Source organism: Limulus polyphemus, unplaced genomic scaffold, assembly GCF_000517525.1.
Source record: "Limulus polyphemus unplaced genomic scaffold, Limulus_polyphemus-2.1.2 Scaffold26, whole genome shotgun sequence".
Classification (NCBI taxonomy): domain Eukaryota; kingdom Metazoa; phylum Arthropoda; class Merostomata; order Xiphosura; family Limulidae; genus Limulus; species Limulus polyphemus.
Window position 1 is genome coordinate 628,326 of NW_013665636.1, and position 21,827 is coordinate 650,152.

Genomic DNA, 21,827 nt, shown 5'->3' on the forward strand with positions numbered 1-21,827 from the left:
TTTAACTATCAACTTACACTTATTTTCTAGCAAGATATACTATTGATTTCACTATCAACTTACACTTATTTTCTAGCAAGATTTACTATTGATTTAACTATCAACTTACACTTATTTTCTAGCAAGATATACTATTGATTTAACTATCATCTTACACTTATTTTCTAGCAAGATATACTATTGATTTAACTATCAACTTACACTTATTTTCTAGCAAGATATACTACTGATTTAACTATCAACTTACACTTATTTTATAGCAAGATTTACTGCAGTTTTAAATATCGACTTACATCGATTTTTTTAAGCGAGATTTACTGCAGGTTAAACTATGTACTCGCAATGAGTTGGCGGCGAGTGCTGTTGAATAGCTGCCTTCCCTCTAGCCTATCAGTTTTAAATTAGGGACAGCCATGCGCAAATAGCCCTTTATGTAACTTTGCGCGATAAATGGGAAACAAACTAAAAACACCACGTGGTAAACATCATTAGTAATATTGAAAATTGTTAAGGACAGTCATTCTCTGAGACTGTTTTATATATCTGATTTCTTTGCTAATTTAAATCACTCCAGTTTCATATACTTAAATGGCATTTCATAATATGAAACTCCCTTTTCTTGCACACGTTTTCCACGGATTAAATGACCCTTTTAACCCCTTAGGGTGACATCTTTTATGGTTACTCCTGAAAGAACAAAAAAAGACAAATTAAATAAGAGAGGGAACGAACTAAATACTAAGACAAATAAAGTGTAGTTGGTACTGAAGTGGGTGATTCACCCTCGTCTCTACATCAGTCATGATAATGAGTCAGATGATTGCACATGTGCTTCTGCAGGTCTAGTGATCGCTGCTGTACTGGAGGTGAGGCTTAGTGAATACATGTTGACTGGAAAACACCAGACAGTTTCGAAGATCATAAACCAAATGTATGAATAATACGGCCGTGAAACATGTTCATAGTTGAGCGGATTCTGCCTATATTGTTTTAAATACGTTTCAGATAATATACATTTTTCCGTTGCAAATCTATCAATGCATATTTGTCTACACGATCTTAACCAACTAAATGTAATTGTTATATATCATAACCGATTCAACAAGTATATACGAGATGAAGATATAGCAAATTGCTAACATTTGTCAGAGGTTGGTTCTCCAAATTAACATTTTTGTAGGTTTTATGTACTATTTACCAACCTGTTAAATAATATCTTAAACTGGTGTTAATAATATTAATATTTAGAGTGATGTCAACGTAAATAAAGTGAGATATGACGTCTTGAATAAATTTGTTTTTGTCTAAACTGCTACTCTTTTAACTTTACTTAAAAATACAAGTATGAAATAAAAAGCTTGTATCATGTGTCACGTATGTATAATTCTACAATAAAAGACACATGAGTAGGAGAGTGCAATGGTAGTTGCTCATGTGTCACAGACATGAGATCATCCGAAAGAAGACATGTAACTAATAATGGAAACTAGCTGCTGCTTTGTTTGTTGAGCAACCAATTGAAATAAACTATACTATAAACTAGTAGCTGTTTCGTGTGTTACGATGTTACGATTTCCTTGCGTATATACTCCTCGTATATGTTATTAAAATTTCTTAGTTCTATAGTACCTTACCAGAGTTAAGTCATTAAAGTGTGTTGTAGAGTTTCTTAGTTTAAAGAATTCTACTATTATTACATTATTGAATCGAGTTGCAGAGTGTCTTTCTTACCCTTCTTTATGAAAGCACTAAAGTGTGTTGTAGTGTGTTTTCATTCTATAGTAACTTATCCTTATTAAAATACTGAAGTATGTTGCAAAGTATCTTAGTTGTATACCATCTTATCCTTGTTAGGGTAGTGAAGTCTGTTTATGGCTGTCTTACATCTATGAAACTTCACCGTTACTGGTGTATTGAAGGGTGTTGTAAAGTATCTTAGTTGTATACCATCTTATCCTTGTTAGGGTAGTGAAGTCTGTTTATGGCTGTCTTACATCTATGAAACTTCACCGTTACTGGTGTATTGAAGGGTGTTGTAAAGTGTCTTCGGACTGTAGTACATTTGTTAAAACAGGAAAAACAAAATAGTAAGGTGTTACGCAGATACATTTATTTCCCTAGCACATTGCTTATAACAACGTTTTTATAAAGATGTATTTCAGATTGTCTTAGTCCTGTAACAGGTTAAGTATAACATTTCGTAGAAGTGTGCTTCAGGTATGGAATGTGCTACAAAATAGTTAGTCCTTTAGTACATATAACCTGTACTGTGATTTTGAACAACGTGTGGATCATATAGCTTTTTGCTATCATAGCAAACAACGAATATTAATAATGGGATGGAAATATCAATTTCAACGCATGCGTTCATGGGTTAAACGACAGAATCTGGTATGACTGTTCTTTATTTTGAAGAACACAGGACTCTATGATCCGCAGCCCATAATATTAACCGCTAAGCCACGACTGGCCCATAATAATAATAATGAGCTGTTTATTTCAGAATAATTATTCTTTATAACACATTAAATCTTAATCATTTTATGTGCTGTGATCGTTGACACCACCCTGAGTTTATAGTATAACATTCACGTGCTTTAACAGATTAATGTTTCTTCTGAACCGACTAGGAACTAACAGTATCTTAAAGAGCTTAGGAAGGAGAGTTCTTTAATGTTTCTCCACGTGTTGACAGCAATGCCAAACTCTTGATTAAATCTATTTATCTCTGAGTGACGAAAAGCGTAACTTTGGAACTTCATATTTCTTCTATAACATGATTAAATTCTCTAATTCCATCAGTATATATATATATATATATATATGCATATGTGTTTCTATGTGTGAGTTTGCTTTGTCGAGGTACAGCCTTATGCAAGATTAACTTTCCTGTGGGGTTGCTCCTGCTGTTTAAGGCGATTACATTTGTGTTCACTTGGATCACTGGCTTTAGCTGGATACAAGTATCAAGGATAGGGATGCATGTATTCATATAATAGGATGAACACCACGACTGCTTTTCTATCATGGAGTTACTTGTCTTTAGCTGGGCGGTACCATACTGCTTATAATAACGTTGCAGTGAATCATACAGTCTAGCCACAGAGTTTATTACGTGAAATATATTATACAAAGTGTTTGAATATTTATAAACTTTGCCCAGTATGAAGACGCGCAAGACATGTTCAAAATGAAATTTGAGTCATACTTAAAGGTAGCATGACTTCTTATTTACTTAACGGATTGTGGACTTAAACACCGTCCACAAAAAGTTGCGGGAGAAAAGCGGATATTGTGTTTCATTGTACTTTTACGTTATCAGCTTTATTACTGTATATTTTCAAAACACAATATAATGCACAGTTTTATCAGAAGGGACACACGCAATTCTAGATCGGTTGAAAAGCGTCACTGGCCTCGATCAGTTTGTGTCACGAAACGTGAGAGATTAGCATAATCAACCCGTAATTTGGTGATGCCGGCGACAAGAAAACCCTGAGCAGCCCCACATGTTATGCTGGTTTTAGGGCGTGGTCCGGCAGCACAGCTAAGGCAACATGCAACGAAACAATAGTTGTCACTGTTTACGACAGTTGATGAATGATGCGGGGAAAAAGTCTTCCAGGGGATGTACCTGAAAATCAGACCAAAACGAACCTGCGTGGAATAGAAGAGTTGACTATATATGTTGCTCAAGTCACGCGCTTATAATTATGCTTCTACAATCACTAGAATTTCCTTGCTAAACACACACACAAACGTTAACTTTCTGAAACATTGCATTAGAATGATTCCTGCGTTTATTCTACACAAACATTATTTGAAATGCTGCAAATGACTGTAGGGTGAAGATCAGATCAATCGGGAAGCTCATATTCTGAAGATCCAATTTTAACATTTCCTTGTAATGTTTTCTAAAGAAGAAATGTAACGTTTCCTCAGAAAATTATTGTCATAAACTCCACCAGTTTTTTTTTTGCAAAATAGGTTTACATGTGCTGGTAAAAACTTTGAGACAATTTCTGCTAAACTATATCAAGAACACTTCAAGAATTTCCTGCTAAACTATATCATTAATACTTTTAAACATTCCTACTAAGCTATATCACGAAACCTTTGAAACAGTTCCTACTAAACTATACCAGGAACATTTTCAAACAGTTCTTACTGAATTATATCACGAACTCTTTCCAACAGTTCTTACTAAACTATATCATGAACACTTCAAATAGTTCTTATTAAACTATATCATGAACACTTTTAAACAGTTCGTACTAAATTATATCATGAACACTTTAAACAGTTCGTACTAAATTATATCGTGAACACTTTCAAATAGTTCTTACTAAACTACATCATGAACTCTTCAAATAGTTCTTACTAAACTATATCATGAACACTTCAAATAGTTTTTACTAAACTATATCATGAACACTTTTAAACTATTCGTACTAACTTATATCATGAACACTTTAAACAGTTCTTACTATACTATATCTGGTTTGTTTTTGACCTATTTATACGTTGGGTATAAACATTTTCAACATTCTTAATTAAACTATGTAAGGTTATTTACTAACTGTTTTCACGACTCAGTAAAGATATTTCAGGTCAAATTTTGTTGTTCTTGTATATCTTAGAAAAGACGTGTTTGAACACCTTAATCTAAGTCTACTGGTGTTGTTCGTATTCCAAACAATATTCGGTATAGTTTTGCTGTTTCATTTCATTTTTAAGCCTAATTTATTCACTTTACATTGAAACATTCTGAAGCGATAGAAAATAGTAAAATTCTGAAGTGGTGCATTTGTCATTTCTCCCCTCCCCCTCCAACGACAGTGTGTAACATCGCTGTACCATGTAATATGGACTTCTAGTTTCTAAACAATGCAACGCGTTCTCTTTAGTGCGGGTTTAATTTTGTACTGTGTCATTCAAAGAAATTCAAAGCCCCATATAACATGTGAATAAAGACAAATTTTGCTATAGATCTATTTTGAGAATGCCTTACGAATACTTGCAAATCCCTTCGTGAATGCGAACATTCTCCTTGCAGAAATACGTCTCTTTCGAGTGACACGAACGTCCAACTGTTTCCATGACATCTGTCAGCTCGCGAAAGTTGGACAAAGAATGGTAATCACTAGCATATTCCCTTTGTTACCGAATCTTCTATTCAATATTCTATTTCTACGTAGGCTAGATAATAGCTTTTATTGATTATTTCATTAACTCTAGGAAAAAGAAGGCCTTTGGGAAATCTTGCAATATCAAGTTGCACACCTTAAGGGAATCGAAACTATTATTTTTTAAGGTGCTTGATAACTGTATAAACAGTGTGTGTATGAAGTGACATGGGAACGAAAGGAATATTCAAAGAACCACGTGTTAACCAACGGTATATCTTGATAATCAGTGGAAAAACCCATTATTCTCCGCGAAAACATTCAACTAATTCCGGCAAAGATTTATTATTACACATAGATATTTGTTCAAAGAAAACTAGTAATTTCATTTGAACACTAAATTGGCAACTAATTCTAGCAAATGTCTATTACTTTATAAAGATATTTGTTCAATGAAAAATACTAATTAATTTCGACAGTAAAAAAAAGTGACCACAACATTAAAAAAAACCTTTAATATACCACAGAAGAAACACAGCACAACGAAAATGTTTCATACACGTTTGTTAACTTATGTTTTATTTGACGTTTAAAGAGTTGCCACATTTAAAAAATCTAATAATTTTTAACCGCGGCATAGCGCCCCATAGAATGGCTCTGATTTTTTCAATACAAACTTTTAGCTCATAGCTCCTTCATCTCTTGTCCGATTTGAGGTCTAATTACAGTTTTCGACTCGGGAGGTCAAACCCTTTCGATTGATGTATCCTACCACGTCCAAGGTCTCATAGAGCAATTTACTCTTATCCAGCCTAAAATAATTTCAAGTGCCGCGACTAATGAGAATTCCCTCTTGTTTTAAGTACAAGTCACTCGTAGAGTATATTGCTATGCGTTTTGATGTGGCAGTTTAAACACGTGTTATTACAAATTAGCGACAAGAAGGTGTTGTAACAGCTAGTTAAACGTATAACAGAAACGACTGATATGGGCATTTACAAAAATTTGAGTTAAAAGCACAATACAAGTAACAACGTTTCGAACTGCTTAGGTCATCATCAGACGATGACTCAAGCAGTCCGATACGTTGTTACTTGTATTGTGCTTTTAAATAAAAGTTTTTTGATACATATATCAGCCGTCTCTGTTATAATACAAGTTTTTTGATACATATATCAGCCGTCTCTGTTATAATACAAGTTTTTTGATACCTATATCAGCGTTTTTGTTATAATACAAGTTTTTGATACCTATATCAGCTGTCTCTGTTATAATACAAGTTTTTTAATACCTACATCAGCAGTCTCTGTTATAATACAAGTTTTTGGATACCCATATCAGCCGTCTCTGTTATAATACAAGTTTTTGGATACCTATATCAGCCGTCTCTCCTATAGATTTGCTTCAAACGAGTTCCTCGAAATCTTGGGCTAGATAAACGTTTAAAAGACATCGAGTAAAGAGAACATTTCAAATTATAATCAAACATACTACTACAAACAAAAATGAAAATAAGGGGAAACAAGATTAGTCAGATTCCGTTCACAAGGAGGAGAGATCCAAAGTTTTGACAGTGGAACAGAAAACATAAATCCAAAAGTTCTTGTGGCGCCCTCTATAAGTGCTGGAACCTTTCTAAACTGCATCATTACAGTTTTCTGTTTCGTGTCTCACTTATTTGTTATATATATATAACGTTTATCTTTACGATTTGTATCGCCTTTGCCACTAAAGTGACACCAAATATTAACAGTCGTGGTTTTCATAGTAGATATGCGTTGTGTTCAACTATTATAATTCTATAATTAAAAATTGGTATGATATTACTCCACAAAAAGACTTGTAATAGTTTTAATCATGTATTTCTTTGCTAGCCAGTAAATAAGAATGTAATTGAAATTATTATATCAGCTTTACTGTAATGTAATATCATACCTATCACTAACTAAGACATCATTATTCGAGGCCTGGCATGGCCACGTGGTTAGGGCGCTCGACTCGCAATCTGAGGGTCGCGGGTTCGAATCTCCCGTTCCGCTTAACATGCTCGCCCTTTCAGCCGTGGGGGCGTTATAATGTGACGGTCAATCCCACTATTCGGTGGTAAAAGAGTAGCCCAAGAGTTGGCGGTTGGTGGTGATGACTAGCTGCCTTCCCTCTAGTCTTACACTGCTAAATTAGGGACGGCTAGCGCAGATAGCCCTCGTGTAGCTTTGCGCGAGATTCAAAACAAACAATCATTATTCGACATCTGGAAATATCATACACCAAGAAAATTAAAGTCTCTCAGATTTTAATGTAAAAAACTGGTATCAAGAAATAACCTTTAAGGGAAATATCTGTATTTTTTCCTATCTAAGTTACATTAAGTTAATCTTATGAATAAATGAATATTATTTACACGGAAAAGAAAATCAAAGAGACAAACATTGAATCGGTCTGAAACTACACTCAAATGTAATGTTAATGACTAATACGCTATAAGTTACGTGAACGTTTTATGTTTTCTGTTGTGAAAATACACTGGTGTTCAGGCCATTTTTCAGATACCACTCGCACTGGACAGACAACACTCCATGAAGTGTTATCGTTTGCTAGTTTACTGTTTTGGTGATTATTTCAATATTTCTATAGTTTCCATATAACTATGTGATGATGTTATCTATTGGCAGCGACCGAAAGTTTTAGACAGATGTTCACATTGCTGTCAAACAAACTGGTCTATGCACCTCACACACTAATGGTCAAAGTCAACTACTCTGTATAATGAACGCTCTCTGTACAATATGGTCATTATGAATCGCTTGTCCACTACCCATGGAATCAATATGGCTTTCAGGACAGAAACTGAAATGCTTATTAATGAACAAACGACAATAAAACTTCTTCCAGCCCCACAGTTGACCACATAATCCCTCAGCCCCACAGATGACCACATAATCATTCAGCCCCACAGATGACCACATAATCATTCAGCCCCACAGATGACCACATAATCATTCAGCCCCACAGTTGATCACATAATCATTCAGCCCCGCAGTTGATCACATAATCATTCAGCCCCACAGTTGACCACATAATCATTCAGCCCCGCAGTTGACCACATAATCATTCAGCCCCACAGATGACCACATAATCATTTGGACATTTTCGAGATACTCCAAACTGGCAGCAGCAGTATCGGGCGTCTATATTCTTCACATATGAGTCGAGGTTTCATGCCTCTATCAGTGGAAAACTCGTTGAATGTGACTGTTTGGGTCACGGTTCAGTAGGGTGTGGGGAGACATCTAGATAAATGAGAGTGTAGATTTTATTGGATTACCGGAGGTAGGTAGGGATTGGGCGGATTTACCCCTTGACGATATATTGATGTCTTTTTGAACTCAGTTATGCAACTTGTTTCGGGCACAATCAGATTAGACTTAGTCTTGATTCGATAAAATAAGAAACCGCAATAGTCATGGATTGGTCAGAACAAAGGTTTGTCCTATATCCTGTAGAACACCCTTTTCGGATCTCCCTGGACGCAGCATACGTTGATGCGACTTGAGAGCGAATGTGACGTTTCACTGACTACGGACTGAAGAAGAATTATGTCCAATAGATACAGAGGCTGTATTAATACTAGTGATCATGTGCTCGTTCCTGGTTCATTTCCCTCTCTCTCTCTCTTTACTTGACTCTCTTAAACAAGTTGATTCATTCAGACAATTCTAACCACTTTAAATGTGAAGATCCTTGGTTTGGTATTACGGATGTATCGTAAATGAAACTCATTTATCAATTGTGTGTGCATGTGTTTTTGTACGTTCAATTTAGGCCAACAACATATATAATTATTAGAGTTGAACATGAAAAGCGAAGCGAACGAACACTGTCCAACTTATTATGGTTTCTCACTTAGTTATTTGCTCAAAGCAAAGGTCCGTATACTCTCTATTTGAACATACTTTTACAAAAATATTTAGTTTTTTCTCAAGATGGGCTAATTTCAGATTTTTTTCACGCTGAATAGTTTCTGCTCTAATTGGGAAATACCTGGTTTACTTATAGCTTTCCATCCTTGGAAAGGTTTCTATTTAAACATACACATGTAAATGTTTTGAAACGACGAACTAAGATCCTACACTGTCAATTGTAAATCTATCACGCATTTCACATATAACATTACTGTGTATAGTAACATATGGACAGAAAAAGCAATTCAACACGCGTCACTTCACGAGTAGACTATATTTTTGATGTAGCTCAAACATAATTATAGATTTTAGTTCATATGTTTTTCTGTCGGGAGGAACTCATACGATGTACTGTTTTTGGTTTCACTGAGACTTATACCACCTGCACGTTAACAAACAAACTGTGCGTTTGTATGAGAATGCATATAAAACATATACGTAGATGTTCACACAATATTGTCCATAAAAAGAGCATGTAAAATATTCAAATAATAGGTACCTATAAAACATATATGTGAGCCACTCAAACAGCACTTTCCCATAATAGATACATGTAAAACAATCAAATGACAGCGCCCTTAAAACATCCATGAAATCCCTTCAAAGAACACTAACTATAAAAGTAACATGTAAAACAAACAAATAGTAGTGTTTAAAACATCCGTGTAAATCATTCAGAGAACACTAACTATAAAACGTACATATGAAATAAACAATATATTACTAAGTGTAAAATACATGTAAACTATTCAGTTGACACTGTCTATCGCCTATATACGTAGATTATTCAAAGAACACTTACCATGAAACGTACATGCAAAACAAGCAATATGATATTGAACGTAAAACACCTGTAAACAATTCAGACAACACTGTCCATAACCTGTATAAGTAGATTATTCAAATAAATCCTACCATAAAACGTACATATAAAACAAACACATAATAGGAATCGGGAAAACATAAATGCGAACCGTTCAAGCAGCAGCTGTCCATAAAAGGTACATGAAAAATAAACAAATACTGGTGTTCATAAAACAGCCAAAAACCATTGAAATAACACCAACCACAAAACATGCATGTAAACCATTTATACATTAATGAAGTTGTACAAAAGGAATTCTTGCTACTCATGTAATCAATAATAACGGTTATATGATAGATAAAAGGATTGATTGATTGATTGATAGATGATTTACATAGTAATTTGTTATGCCCCAGAGATTTTTGTTGTTGTTGTTTTTTGCCAAAAAAAAGAATGGAATACAGAGAGTCAAGTACGTTTATTAAAACGATTTTTATACATGCAAATCAGCGAGTCACGTAACAAACACAACCAATAAAATGCCACAGTGGAACGAAGTGTATCAGAACTACATTTTCCCATTGTTTGGAATTGTAGTCAGTATGATGCAACCGAAAATTGATCGCTTTGGGAAGGGTATATATCAGCCCTTTATAAAACAAAATATTCATACAGTAAGTTCTTAAAGATGTATTTAGATCATAGATTTAGAATTTCCAAGACAGCGGTATCCCTTGTACTTAATGACACTTAAAATCATGGGAACATGGATCAGCTTGAGGAACTAGGACTATCTTGGAAGAGATCTGCAATAAGTCACATCCAAGCAGTGATAAGCAAAATGTGACGGCTTAACTAGAGAGAATCCAAGAAGAAAAATGTCAGTACCAAAATCTGTTCACGTTCTCCAGCATGATTATGAAGGATCTCCGTTTGGAAAAATGGCACAAGTTTCTTCTGCGACATATCGATTCAACCATTGCATACCTCAAACAGCTGGTGAATGAAACGTGTATTCATGTTATTCCATACAAAGGCAAGTCTATGGATTTCTGTATGATTGGATGCTGAAACGGGCCCTGAGAAACCGTGGAAATCATCGTACCAATACACCAAATGACCAATGAAAATCATGCAGGGAGAAGTGGTGTGCTTTTGACAAGACAGCTTTACGACGGAGCCATTTGCAATAGAAACTACTCTGCAGGAGTATTGTAAAGATGCAATGCTTAAACATAGCGCAGTCCTGGTATAGTTAGACCAAAAGTTCGTTTTGTTCTAAATACAGCCCGGCTATCCGCACTAAAACATGGACTTAACACAATCACAGAAGTTTCTTACCTTATATTTATTAAGATGTTTTTGTAATGATTAGTGTTTTTTTAATTAGCATTGCAGAGGTAAATAGTACATATATGCATATATCTTTATCCTTACAAAATATACACGTACGTTAATTATTCTGATTTTATTCGATCTTCTCTGTACCTGATGCCAGCTAAACGAAAGAGCTCAGTTAGAGGTACTTGCGTGCTGTTAGGTAAGTCGTGACTGGTATAAAATTAAATGTGTTTATCATATAATAAACTAGATGGCTCGATGCATGGACGGATTAAACAATAAATGATCCATACGGTGCAACATATAGACGAATTAGCAGTCCAGTCAAGCGACACAGCAACTATATTTATCGTTTATACTTATATATATATATATATATATCCACTTTTTTAGTTAAATGTTAATGTTCATGGTTTATTAGTTAATAAACAACTATCACCATTATATCTAATTTTTTTAAGAAAAAGTTTTCATTTAAGTGTCATAAAAGCACAAAGATGACTTTTTTCCAGCCTCTTACGTAACACGGCCTAAACGATCAGGTCATTCCTGATTTGGAATTGCTGATCAGACGGAATACAATCAGTCAACATCCGTCACTAATGCGGCTACTCTCAACCACCTAGCGAGACTCACTGTCACAGTTATAACGCCGCCAATGCTCAAAGTAAAAACAGTGTTCAGCGGCGTATTGCAACTTCCGATCTGTGGTCTGGCAGACTGAATGACCATTGGCTACATCCGGATCTCCAAACTTTTGTATATTCGTTTGTACAGCAAACAACTGTTGTTCTTCCTTAGTGTTCTCCCAGTCGCTCCACGGTAAGTGTGAAGGCTTATAACGCTAAAAAACGGGTTTCGATGCCCATGGTGGGAATAGCACAGATAACCCATTGTGTAATTTTGCGCTTAACAACAATAACAACAACAAAAAACTTTACCAAATTAAGACATTTTTAATAACAAAAAATCAGTGTAATACATACCTTCTCTGAGGGTTTGCTGTCCAAATAGATATTTTTATTTTTTTTACGATCATATTCATGTCATAGAACTTTTCTATTTATACGTAAAGGTAAAACTAATACCCACGATTTGAATTGATCTAGACGAATAAATAATATTTTCTCCCTTGCAGCAACGACGATAGGTTTTATCGAAAAAGCAGATATAAGGTAATACTATAACTACACGTTTTGAAGAAGGTACCGAGTGCATTGTGGCTTCAGTAAACTTTCCGAACTCGTTAAAACATATTCAGAAAAGGAAGCCTTTTCTAAACATGAGTATGTCGTCAGCTGCATAATGTTGTCTGATTAAACCCTTTATTAAACTTAGGAGAGTCGTAAGCTCAAAATTATTCAATGTGGTCCCGTTGCTGTTATGTTGTTGTGTGTAGAATGTACTCAATTTCACAACTAGATAGTTTGATCCTGTTGTTGTTGGGTTACATGACGAAGAAAGTATTTACTAAACGGTCGAGTATCCAGTTTCACAACTAGATAATTACTGCTGTTGTTGGGTAAATAATGAAGAAAGTATTTACTAAACGGTCGAGTATCCAGTTTCATTACTAGATAATTACTGCTGTTGTTGGGTTAAATAATGAAGAAAGTATTTACTAAACGGGTGAGTATCCAGTTTCACAACTAGATAATTACTGCTGTTGTTGGGTTAAATAATGAAGAAAGTATTTACTAAACGGGCGAGTATCCAGTTTCATTTATGTAACACAACAGTAGTAATTACATAGTTATGAAACTGGATACTCGGCCGTTTAATAAATACTTTCTTCATTATGTAACACAATAACAGCAGTAATTATCTAGTTATGAAACTGGATACTCGTCCGTTTAGTAAATACTTTCTTCATTATTTAACCCAACAACAGCAGTAATTATCTAGTTCAAGAAAAAAAGTCATTTCAAAAAGTGGGGAGCCTTCAACTTCACAATCAAGTAGTCTGATCCAACTGTTGTTGGGTCACACAAAAAGGGTGGCCCTTACGAAACATCAGCGAATATTGAAGTCTAAAACTAATTAGTCTCTAGTGACGAGTTTGTAATGAGAATAATTTCCACCCAGACATCCATATACGAGGTCCTTACATGTGGAATATAGGGCAGGGTCACTCTCATATCAAAGTAAACTGGACTCAGCCTCCCCTTCAGTTAAATCTGTCCAATAAGACATAATCAAATAATTATCACCCTTCTACACGCTGTTCCATGGTGCGTTTCTAGATTAAAGAGCCGTGTCCTCACTTACTTACTTATTAATAAATTTATTATTAATGTTCCATACAATGACATAAAGAGACTTGTTGGCACTTCCAAGCTGAGAATGAATCAATGTTTCAAAGGCCTGACTGAGCTAATGAAACCGTTTGTTGCCATGACAATGTGCTGGGCTAACGAAACCGTGTATTGTCTTGTCAATGTGTAAGTTCAAATTCTTATTAAAAAGACCCACTTCAGAGAATTTCGCCAATTTCTTAAAACATTTCACTATTATTCTGAATTTGTTTCCGAATAATTGATCTAAAAGTTTTTAAAAATACTACACATAAAATGAGACTATATTCTTATTACATAGCACTATTTCGAGTGATAAAACGCCGGTATATCTATGTATGTATAATATCCAAATGTCTGTCACGCTCTGTATCTCCTGAACGATTAATCGTAAACGAAAATATACATATCAAAATGCTTCAAGAGTATATTACATGAAAATTATTAATTTTTTTACAATTCCTAAAAGTTCATATCGATATCAACATCGATCCGTCACTCATCATATCTACTGAACGGTCAATTCGAGAAAAAAACTTATTACGAGCAAAAACGTTTCTTTTATGAAGATATGATCATGAACGGAAAAAATGTTTTAAAAGAGCAATGTGTTTGAGTATGCATTTCTTGTTGTTTGGTTTATATTCATCTTTTTTATTTTTTTATGTTGGTATGTTATATACATGCATGATGTTATTTTACCATGTAGAATAGATTGATTTGGATTGAATATCTCCCATTTGACACTTTTTATAGAAATGACAACTGCCAAAAAGCGATCAGCTCGATAGCGGTCTTTTCTTGCGCTCAGTAAAAAATGTTTGTTTGTTTTTTGAATTTCGCGCAAAGCTACACGAGGGCTATCTGCGCTAGCCGTCCCTAATTTAACTGTGTAAGACTAGAGGGAAGGCAACTAGTCATCACCACCCACCGCTAACTCTTGGGCTACTCTTTTACCAACGAATAATGAGATTGACCGTCACATTATAACGCCCCCTACGGCTAAAAGGTCGAGCATGTTTGGTGTGACGGGGATTCGAACCCGCGACCCTCAGATTGCGAGTCGAGTGCCCTAACCACCTGGCCATGCCGGGCCTCTCAGTAAAATAACAAGAAGCTGTGGCATCCAGCAAAAAAAAAAAAAAATACCACGGCTACTTAGCGAACATATTTTATTTAAACCAAAACATTTTTTGCCAACAATGCACTGTATTCAGTCTCCTTTGCTTAAAAACAAACGCGATGCTATTTTCTTTATTGAAATAACAAATGGAATGACAAAATTCGGTTTTAAACGGCCCACTAGACAATCATATTGAATATACACTCTGATCTAAGGGATTGGGTTGATTGCCCATTATATATTTACCCCTCACTATTTTTAGGAAAATTGCCGTTGAATTGTTCCAACGGGCATCTGCTACTTATTTCTTATTGTTCTTTTCGTTATTATTTTGTTTCTCATGAGAGCTATTTATTTTTGGGTCTGTTTTTAAGTATTCCTTATATTTCTTTATCAATTTAAAATTACTGGAGAGGCTGTTTTTTTGAATAACTACTGAAAAATTCTTTTTGGTTTTCTCTAACGCTGACGTTCAGCAAGCCCCGTGAAGAGTGTTCATTACTGTCTGTCTGTATAGTATAGTTTATAGAAAAGTTTATTTAGCTGCAAGTATTGAATATCTATTTCTCTTTGTCGCACTTCGTTTTGCAGGAAAAATAAAACACCACAAAGACTTCAAACTTATACACAAGATCAAATTTCCAAACGAGTATGAACACTTTCGTCATTGTAAGGGTTCACGATTTCATCTAATAAAAATTGAACTAACGAGCTTTACAACGTTAAAGCAACGCAATATCGCTTTTTCTTTCAAAGTAGTACTATCAACATACATGTTGTTTTAAATTAGTGTTATAAGAACATGTGATCTATTGATGTGGTGCTATCAGGAAACGTGTTTTAAAACGATAACATAAAGTTTTTTTGTTGAGGATATTCGCGCAAAGCAACATAAGGAATCTCTCTGCGTTAGTAGATCCTAATTTTAAACTGATGAACTAGTGGAAAGGCAACTAGTTAACAGCACCCACCGCCAATCTTATAGGGCACCCATGGCTTCAAAATGCGGAGTGCGATTTTGTGGCAATGAGACACGAACCATAAACCCTTGAATTCACATTCCGGACGCTATCCACTATGCTGTTTTAGAGTAGTATAAGAATTTACTGAATTAAAGCAATACCATCAATACTGGTTTAAAACAGTATTATCAGGACATGCGTTGTTTCTAAAGCAGTTTTATCTGAAAACGAGTTTCTGCTTTGTTTTAAGTAGTATTTAGCAAGATAAAAGTTGGCTGAAAGCCATACCAGTATAAACATATGTGTCTACAGAAGTTTTTTTTTTATATACCCAATGCAGCATTATTAAAAGATGTAAGCAGAATATGACATCTCACAGCTACACACTGTTTGAGGTTAACTTAACAACAATACCACATGTTAGTGATTCTTCGTCTTTGTTCTAAAGTTGTAATAAAAGAGACACGCTTATCAAACTTGCGTGGAAAGTAGCCGTTAAAACACGTTTCTTCAAGAGATAAAGGCTCCTTGATTATTATGGCTCAGAAAACTGAATATTTACTCATATCTTCTCAAGGTTTATGGTACTCCAAAACGTCCTTTTACGGTGCTTTCCCCCCAACCTCCTCTTGGGTTATACGCTATAATTAAATTTCTATGGCGATTCACCCCTCAAAATGACGCGTGTTACACATTCCCAGTAACTGCCGACTCGTGCTCTATGTTGTTGTCTATAAAATTTTATTTGAGTGATTCCGGAATGCGTGACCTTAGAAGTGGAAATTTCTGATTTGTTCCATTACAACGATGGTCGAGATGTCGCTGTAATCGCTAAAGTGCAGTTAGTAACTATTTGAACTTTTAACGAGACAGAACTGCCAAAGTTCTACTCTGTCGTACATTTTAAAAAATGAAATGTTAAAATTACTTCTAGTTGTCTACCTGACAGGATTTACTTTTGTTTGTTTGTTTGTTTATCTGTGATTTATTCAAGAAATAATTAAAGCACGAACAAGATTAAAAACTAGATGTACTTCCGCAGGATTCCAAAAAGTGTTTTGTTTCAAGGGTAAATAAAACCAAAATTAAGAGTAGCAAGTCTTTTTATTACTTGCTTTTGAAGTTCATATGTCATGTGTTGTAGTCTACAGAGTGTATAATTCTTCTCCTTATTCATAGCATACGCACGTTTAACTGACAGTACAGATTGTAATGTTAAGCATCCCTTATGTGACGTCATTTTTGTGTCTACTGACTGACTGACTGACTACACACTGCTGTATAGTGGTGCGAGTGGTTAAAACAGATGGCATCCTACTAGAGGCCTTGGACTCCCTTTCAGGGAAATAAATAAAAATGTTTAAATCTCTTGGTACTAGATAGCGCTGTGAGAACGTATTTCACAATTCGATATTTCTACTATAAACGTGCCAACTTTATTTCTTCGTTTGAAACCGTTTTAGTTGGGTGTGAGTAACACCGCTAGTGAACCATATCATGTAGTACAATGGTTTTCAAACTTTGTTGCTCGCGTCCCACCTGAATGTATTTTTCATTTCTTTTCTTCGCGGTCGCTTCCTTTCTATAATTAGGTAACTATTTTACGGACCACCTGAAAGGAGCCCGCAGACTCTGTTCCACAAATTGAGAATCGCTGACGTAATCTTATATTATTGTAACTCACTGTAACAATATCTAAGACAATTAACATCTATAAGAGTTATAGCCCAGAGTTATAGTTATATTTAGTTCCCTGACTGAACACCGCTGAAGTTATGTTCTATTGTTGGTAGAATTAATTATTTGCTATGTGTGTGTGTGTGTGTGTGTCTGATCATGTAGAACTTTGTACCCTGTCAGGTTTATATATATAATATCTAATGTTACTAGTTGTAAATCTCGTAAAACAGTTTATTCATGTATAAATACATATGATAATGAAGGTGTCGGTGAATTATTAACAAATAAGGCGATACTTAGGCTACGGTCAATAGATAAATTTTTGGCCCATTGTTCGACGAGAATTATATCACTATACTAGCTACTTCAACAGGTACATCATTACGTAGCACCTTACAACAGAAATTAAAACGTCATCAAATACATCACTGTATGGTATCTTACAGTAGAAGTTAATACGTCACTCTGGTTACTCAAGAAATATACCACCGTATGGTATCTAACAGCAGAAGTTAGTAGGTCACTCTAGTTATACAAGTAATATATCACTGTGTGGTAACTAACAGCGGAAGTTAGTAGGTCACTCTAGTTGTACAAGAAATACATCACTGTGTGGTATCTAACAGAAGTTCTTGCTTCTGGTTATTAAATGCAGCATGGTGATATAGTTCTCATCTTATTTGGGTGACTATGTAACTCTACTGTTAGATACCACATAGTGATATATTTCTTGTACATCTAGAGTGACCTACTAACTTCTGCTGTCAGATATCACACAGTGATATATTTCTTGTACATCTAGAGTGACCTACTAACTTCTGCTGTCAGATACCACACAGTGATATATTTCTTGTACAACTAGAGTGACCTACTAACTTCTACTGTTAGATACCACACACTGATGTATTTCTTGTACAACTAGAGTGACCTACTAACTTCTGCTGTTAGATACCACACAGTGATATATTTCTTGTACATCTATAGTGACGTACTAACTTCTGCTGTTAGATACCACACAGGGATATATTACTTGTATAACTAGAGTGACCTACTAACTTCCGCTGTTAGTTACCACACAGTGATATATTACTTGTATAACTAGAGTGACCTACTAACTTCTGCTGTCAGATACCACACAGTGATGTATTTCTTGTACAACTAGAGTGACCTACTAACTTCTACTGCGCTGGAGTTAGACGATAACTATATCATTATGTGGTATCAGATCAGAAGTTTAACGTCACCCTAGTTAGATGATAACTACATCACAATGTGGTATCAGATCACAAGTTTAACGTCACCATAGTTAGACGATAACTATATCACAATGTGGTATCAGATCACAAGTTTAACGTCACCCTAGTTAGACGATAACTACACCACAGTGTGATATCAGATAAGAAGTTTAACGTCACCCTAGTTAAATGGTAACTGCATCACTACATAGTCTCAGACTAGAAGTTTAACGTCACCAAAGTTAGACGATAACTATATCACTATGTGGTATCAGATCACAAGTTTAACGTCACTCTAGTTAGACGATAACTATATCACTATGTAATATCAGATCAGAAGTTTAACGTCACCCTAGTTAGACGATAGCTACATTACTATGTAGTGTCAGATCACAAGTTTAACGTCACCCTAGTTAGACGATAATTATATCACTATGTAGTATCAGATCAGAAGTTTAACGTCACCCTAGTTAGACGATAGCTACACTACTATGTAGTGTCAGATCAGAAGTTTAATGTCACTCTAGTTATACGATAACTATATCACTATGTGGTATCAGATCAGAAGTTTAACGTCACCCTAGTTAGACAATAACTACGTCACTATGTGGTATCAGATCAGAAGTTTAACGTCACCCTAGTTAGACGATAACTATATCACTATGTGGTATCAGATCAAAAGTTTAACGTCACCATAGTTAGACGATAACTATATCACTATGTAGTATCAGATCAGAAGTTTAACATCACCCTAGTTAGACGATAGCTACATTACTATGTAGTGTCAGATCACAAGTTTAACGTCACCCTAGTTAGACGATAATTATATTACTATGTAGTATCAGATCAGAAGTTTAACGTCACCCTAGTTAAACGATAGCTACATTACTATGTAGTGTCAGATCAGAAGTTTAATGTCACCTTAGTTATACGATAACTATATCACTATGTGGTATCAGAAGTTTAACGTCACCCTAGTTAGACGATAACTATATCACTATGTGGTATCAGATCAAAAGTTCAACGTCACCGTAGTTAGACGATAACTACATTACTATATAATCTCAGACTAGAAGTTTAACGTTACCCTAGTTAGACAATAACTACGTCACTATGTGGTATCAGATCACAAGTTTAACGTCACCCTAGTTAGACGATAACTATATCACTATGTGGTATCAGATCAGAAGTTTAACATCACCCTAGTTAAATGGTAACTGCATCACTATATAGTCTCAGACTAGAAGTTTAACGTCACCCTAGTTAAAGGATAACTGCATCACTATGTAGTCTCAGACTAGAAGTTTAACGTCACCCAAATTAGAAGATAACTACATCATAATGTGGTATCAGATCACAAGTTTGCCGTCACCGTAGTTAGACGATAACTATATCACAATGTGGTATCAGATCACAAGTTTAACGTCACCCTAGTTAGATGATAACTACATCACAATGTGGTATCAGATCAGAAGCTTAACGTCACCCTAGTTAGACGATAACTATATCCCTATGTAGTATCAGATCAGAAGTTTAACGTCACCCTAGTTAAAGGATAACTGTATCCCTATGTAGTATCAGATCAGAAGTTTAACGTCACCCTAGTTAGATGATTACTATATCACAATGTGGTATCAGATCACAAGTTTAACGTCACCCTAGTGAGATGATAACTACATCACAATGTGGTATCAACTCCCAAGTTTAACGCCACCCTAGTTAAACGATAATTAAATCACTATATAGTATCAGATCAGAAGTTTAACGTCACCCTAGTTAGACGATAACTATATCACTATGTGGTATCAGATCAGAACTTTAACGTCACCCTATTTAGACGATAACTACATCATAATGTGGTATCAGATCACAAGTTTAACGTCACCCTAGTTAGATGATAACTACATCACAATGTGGTATCAACTCCCAAGTTTAACGCCACCCTAGTTAAACGATAATTAAATCACTATATAGTATCAGATCAGAAGTTTAACGTCACCCTAGTTAGATGATTACTATATCACAATGTGGTATCAGATCACAAGTTTAACGTCACCCTAGTTAGATGATAACTACATCACAATGTGGTATCAACTCCCAAGTTTAACGCCACCCTAGTTAAACGATAATTAAATCACTATATAGTATCAGATCAGAAGTTTAACGTCACCCTAGTTAGACGATAACTATATCACTATGTGGTATGAGATCAGAAGTTTAACGTCACCCTAGTTAGACAATAACTATATCACTATATAGTATCAGATCAGAAGTTTAACGTCACCCTAGTTAGACGATAACTATATCACTATGTAGTATCAGATCAGAAGTTTAACGTCAGCCTGGTTAGACAATAACTATATCACTATGTAGTATCAGATCAGAAGTTTAACGTCACTCTAGTTAAAGGATAACTGCATCACTATATAGTCTCAGACTAGACGTTTAACGTCACCCTAATTAGACGATAACTACATCACTATGTGGTATCAGATCAGAAAGTTAAAGTCACCCTAGCTAGACGATAAATTATTACTATGTAGTATCAAACCAAAAGTTTAACGTCACCCATAACTATATCACTGTCTAATATCAGATCAGAGGTTTAACATCACCCTATTTAGATGAGAACTATAGCTCAATACTTTACAAACGTACACAATAATGAAAGCTGGAAGGTTCCCTTACTTAAATGAAAATTACGTCAAATTGTAATTTAGAATAATCATAAATGGTATCTTACCTCACCCAATAAGACAAAAATTGCCGTCAATAAATAACATACGACAATGAAGCTAGGGCGTTACTGTAAGAATTATAACACTGTAAAGTGTAACAAGTGACAACAATGGATAGTATTACATAGTATTAATATCACAAAGTAACATTACATAATAGGGGTAATAACATAATCCTATATGGATGAGAACTATAGTGTCTTGCAACATACAATAAACGAAGTTGGAAATACATCAAAAGAAGTTGAAAACTGCACATTATTTAACAGCTAAAGTTAGAACGTTTTTCTTGTATAAAGTTGCCAGTGGATCAAACAGTAAAACTAAAAGAACGACAATTTGGGTGAGATGAGTAACCCTATTTATTAGTCGGAACTATCACCCACACCTATATATATATATATATATATATATATCCCTCCCATAGCTTAGCGATAAGATTGAGGGCTTATAACACTAAAAGTCCGGGGATGAAATTAAAATATTCAGTTCTTCGATAGGAGTTAAGTTGTAGCTGACATCTCAACTGAAGTCTGCCACTACTAACGAGCGATGGAAAAT

The 21,827-nt window shown here is 35.0% G+C and overlaps 1 protein-coding gene across 4 annotated transcripts in view; it reads right to left on the bottom strand.

Moving 5' to 3' along the window:
* The window catches only part of LOC106459147, a 250,810-nt gene that overhangs the window by 98,579 nt on the left and 130,404 nt on the right, over positions 1-21,827 (bottom strand). The gene's annotated exons all lie outside the window — the stretch shown is intronic.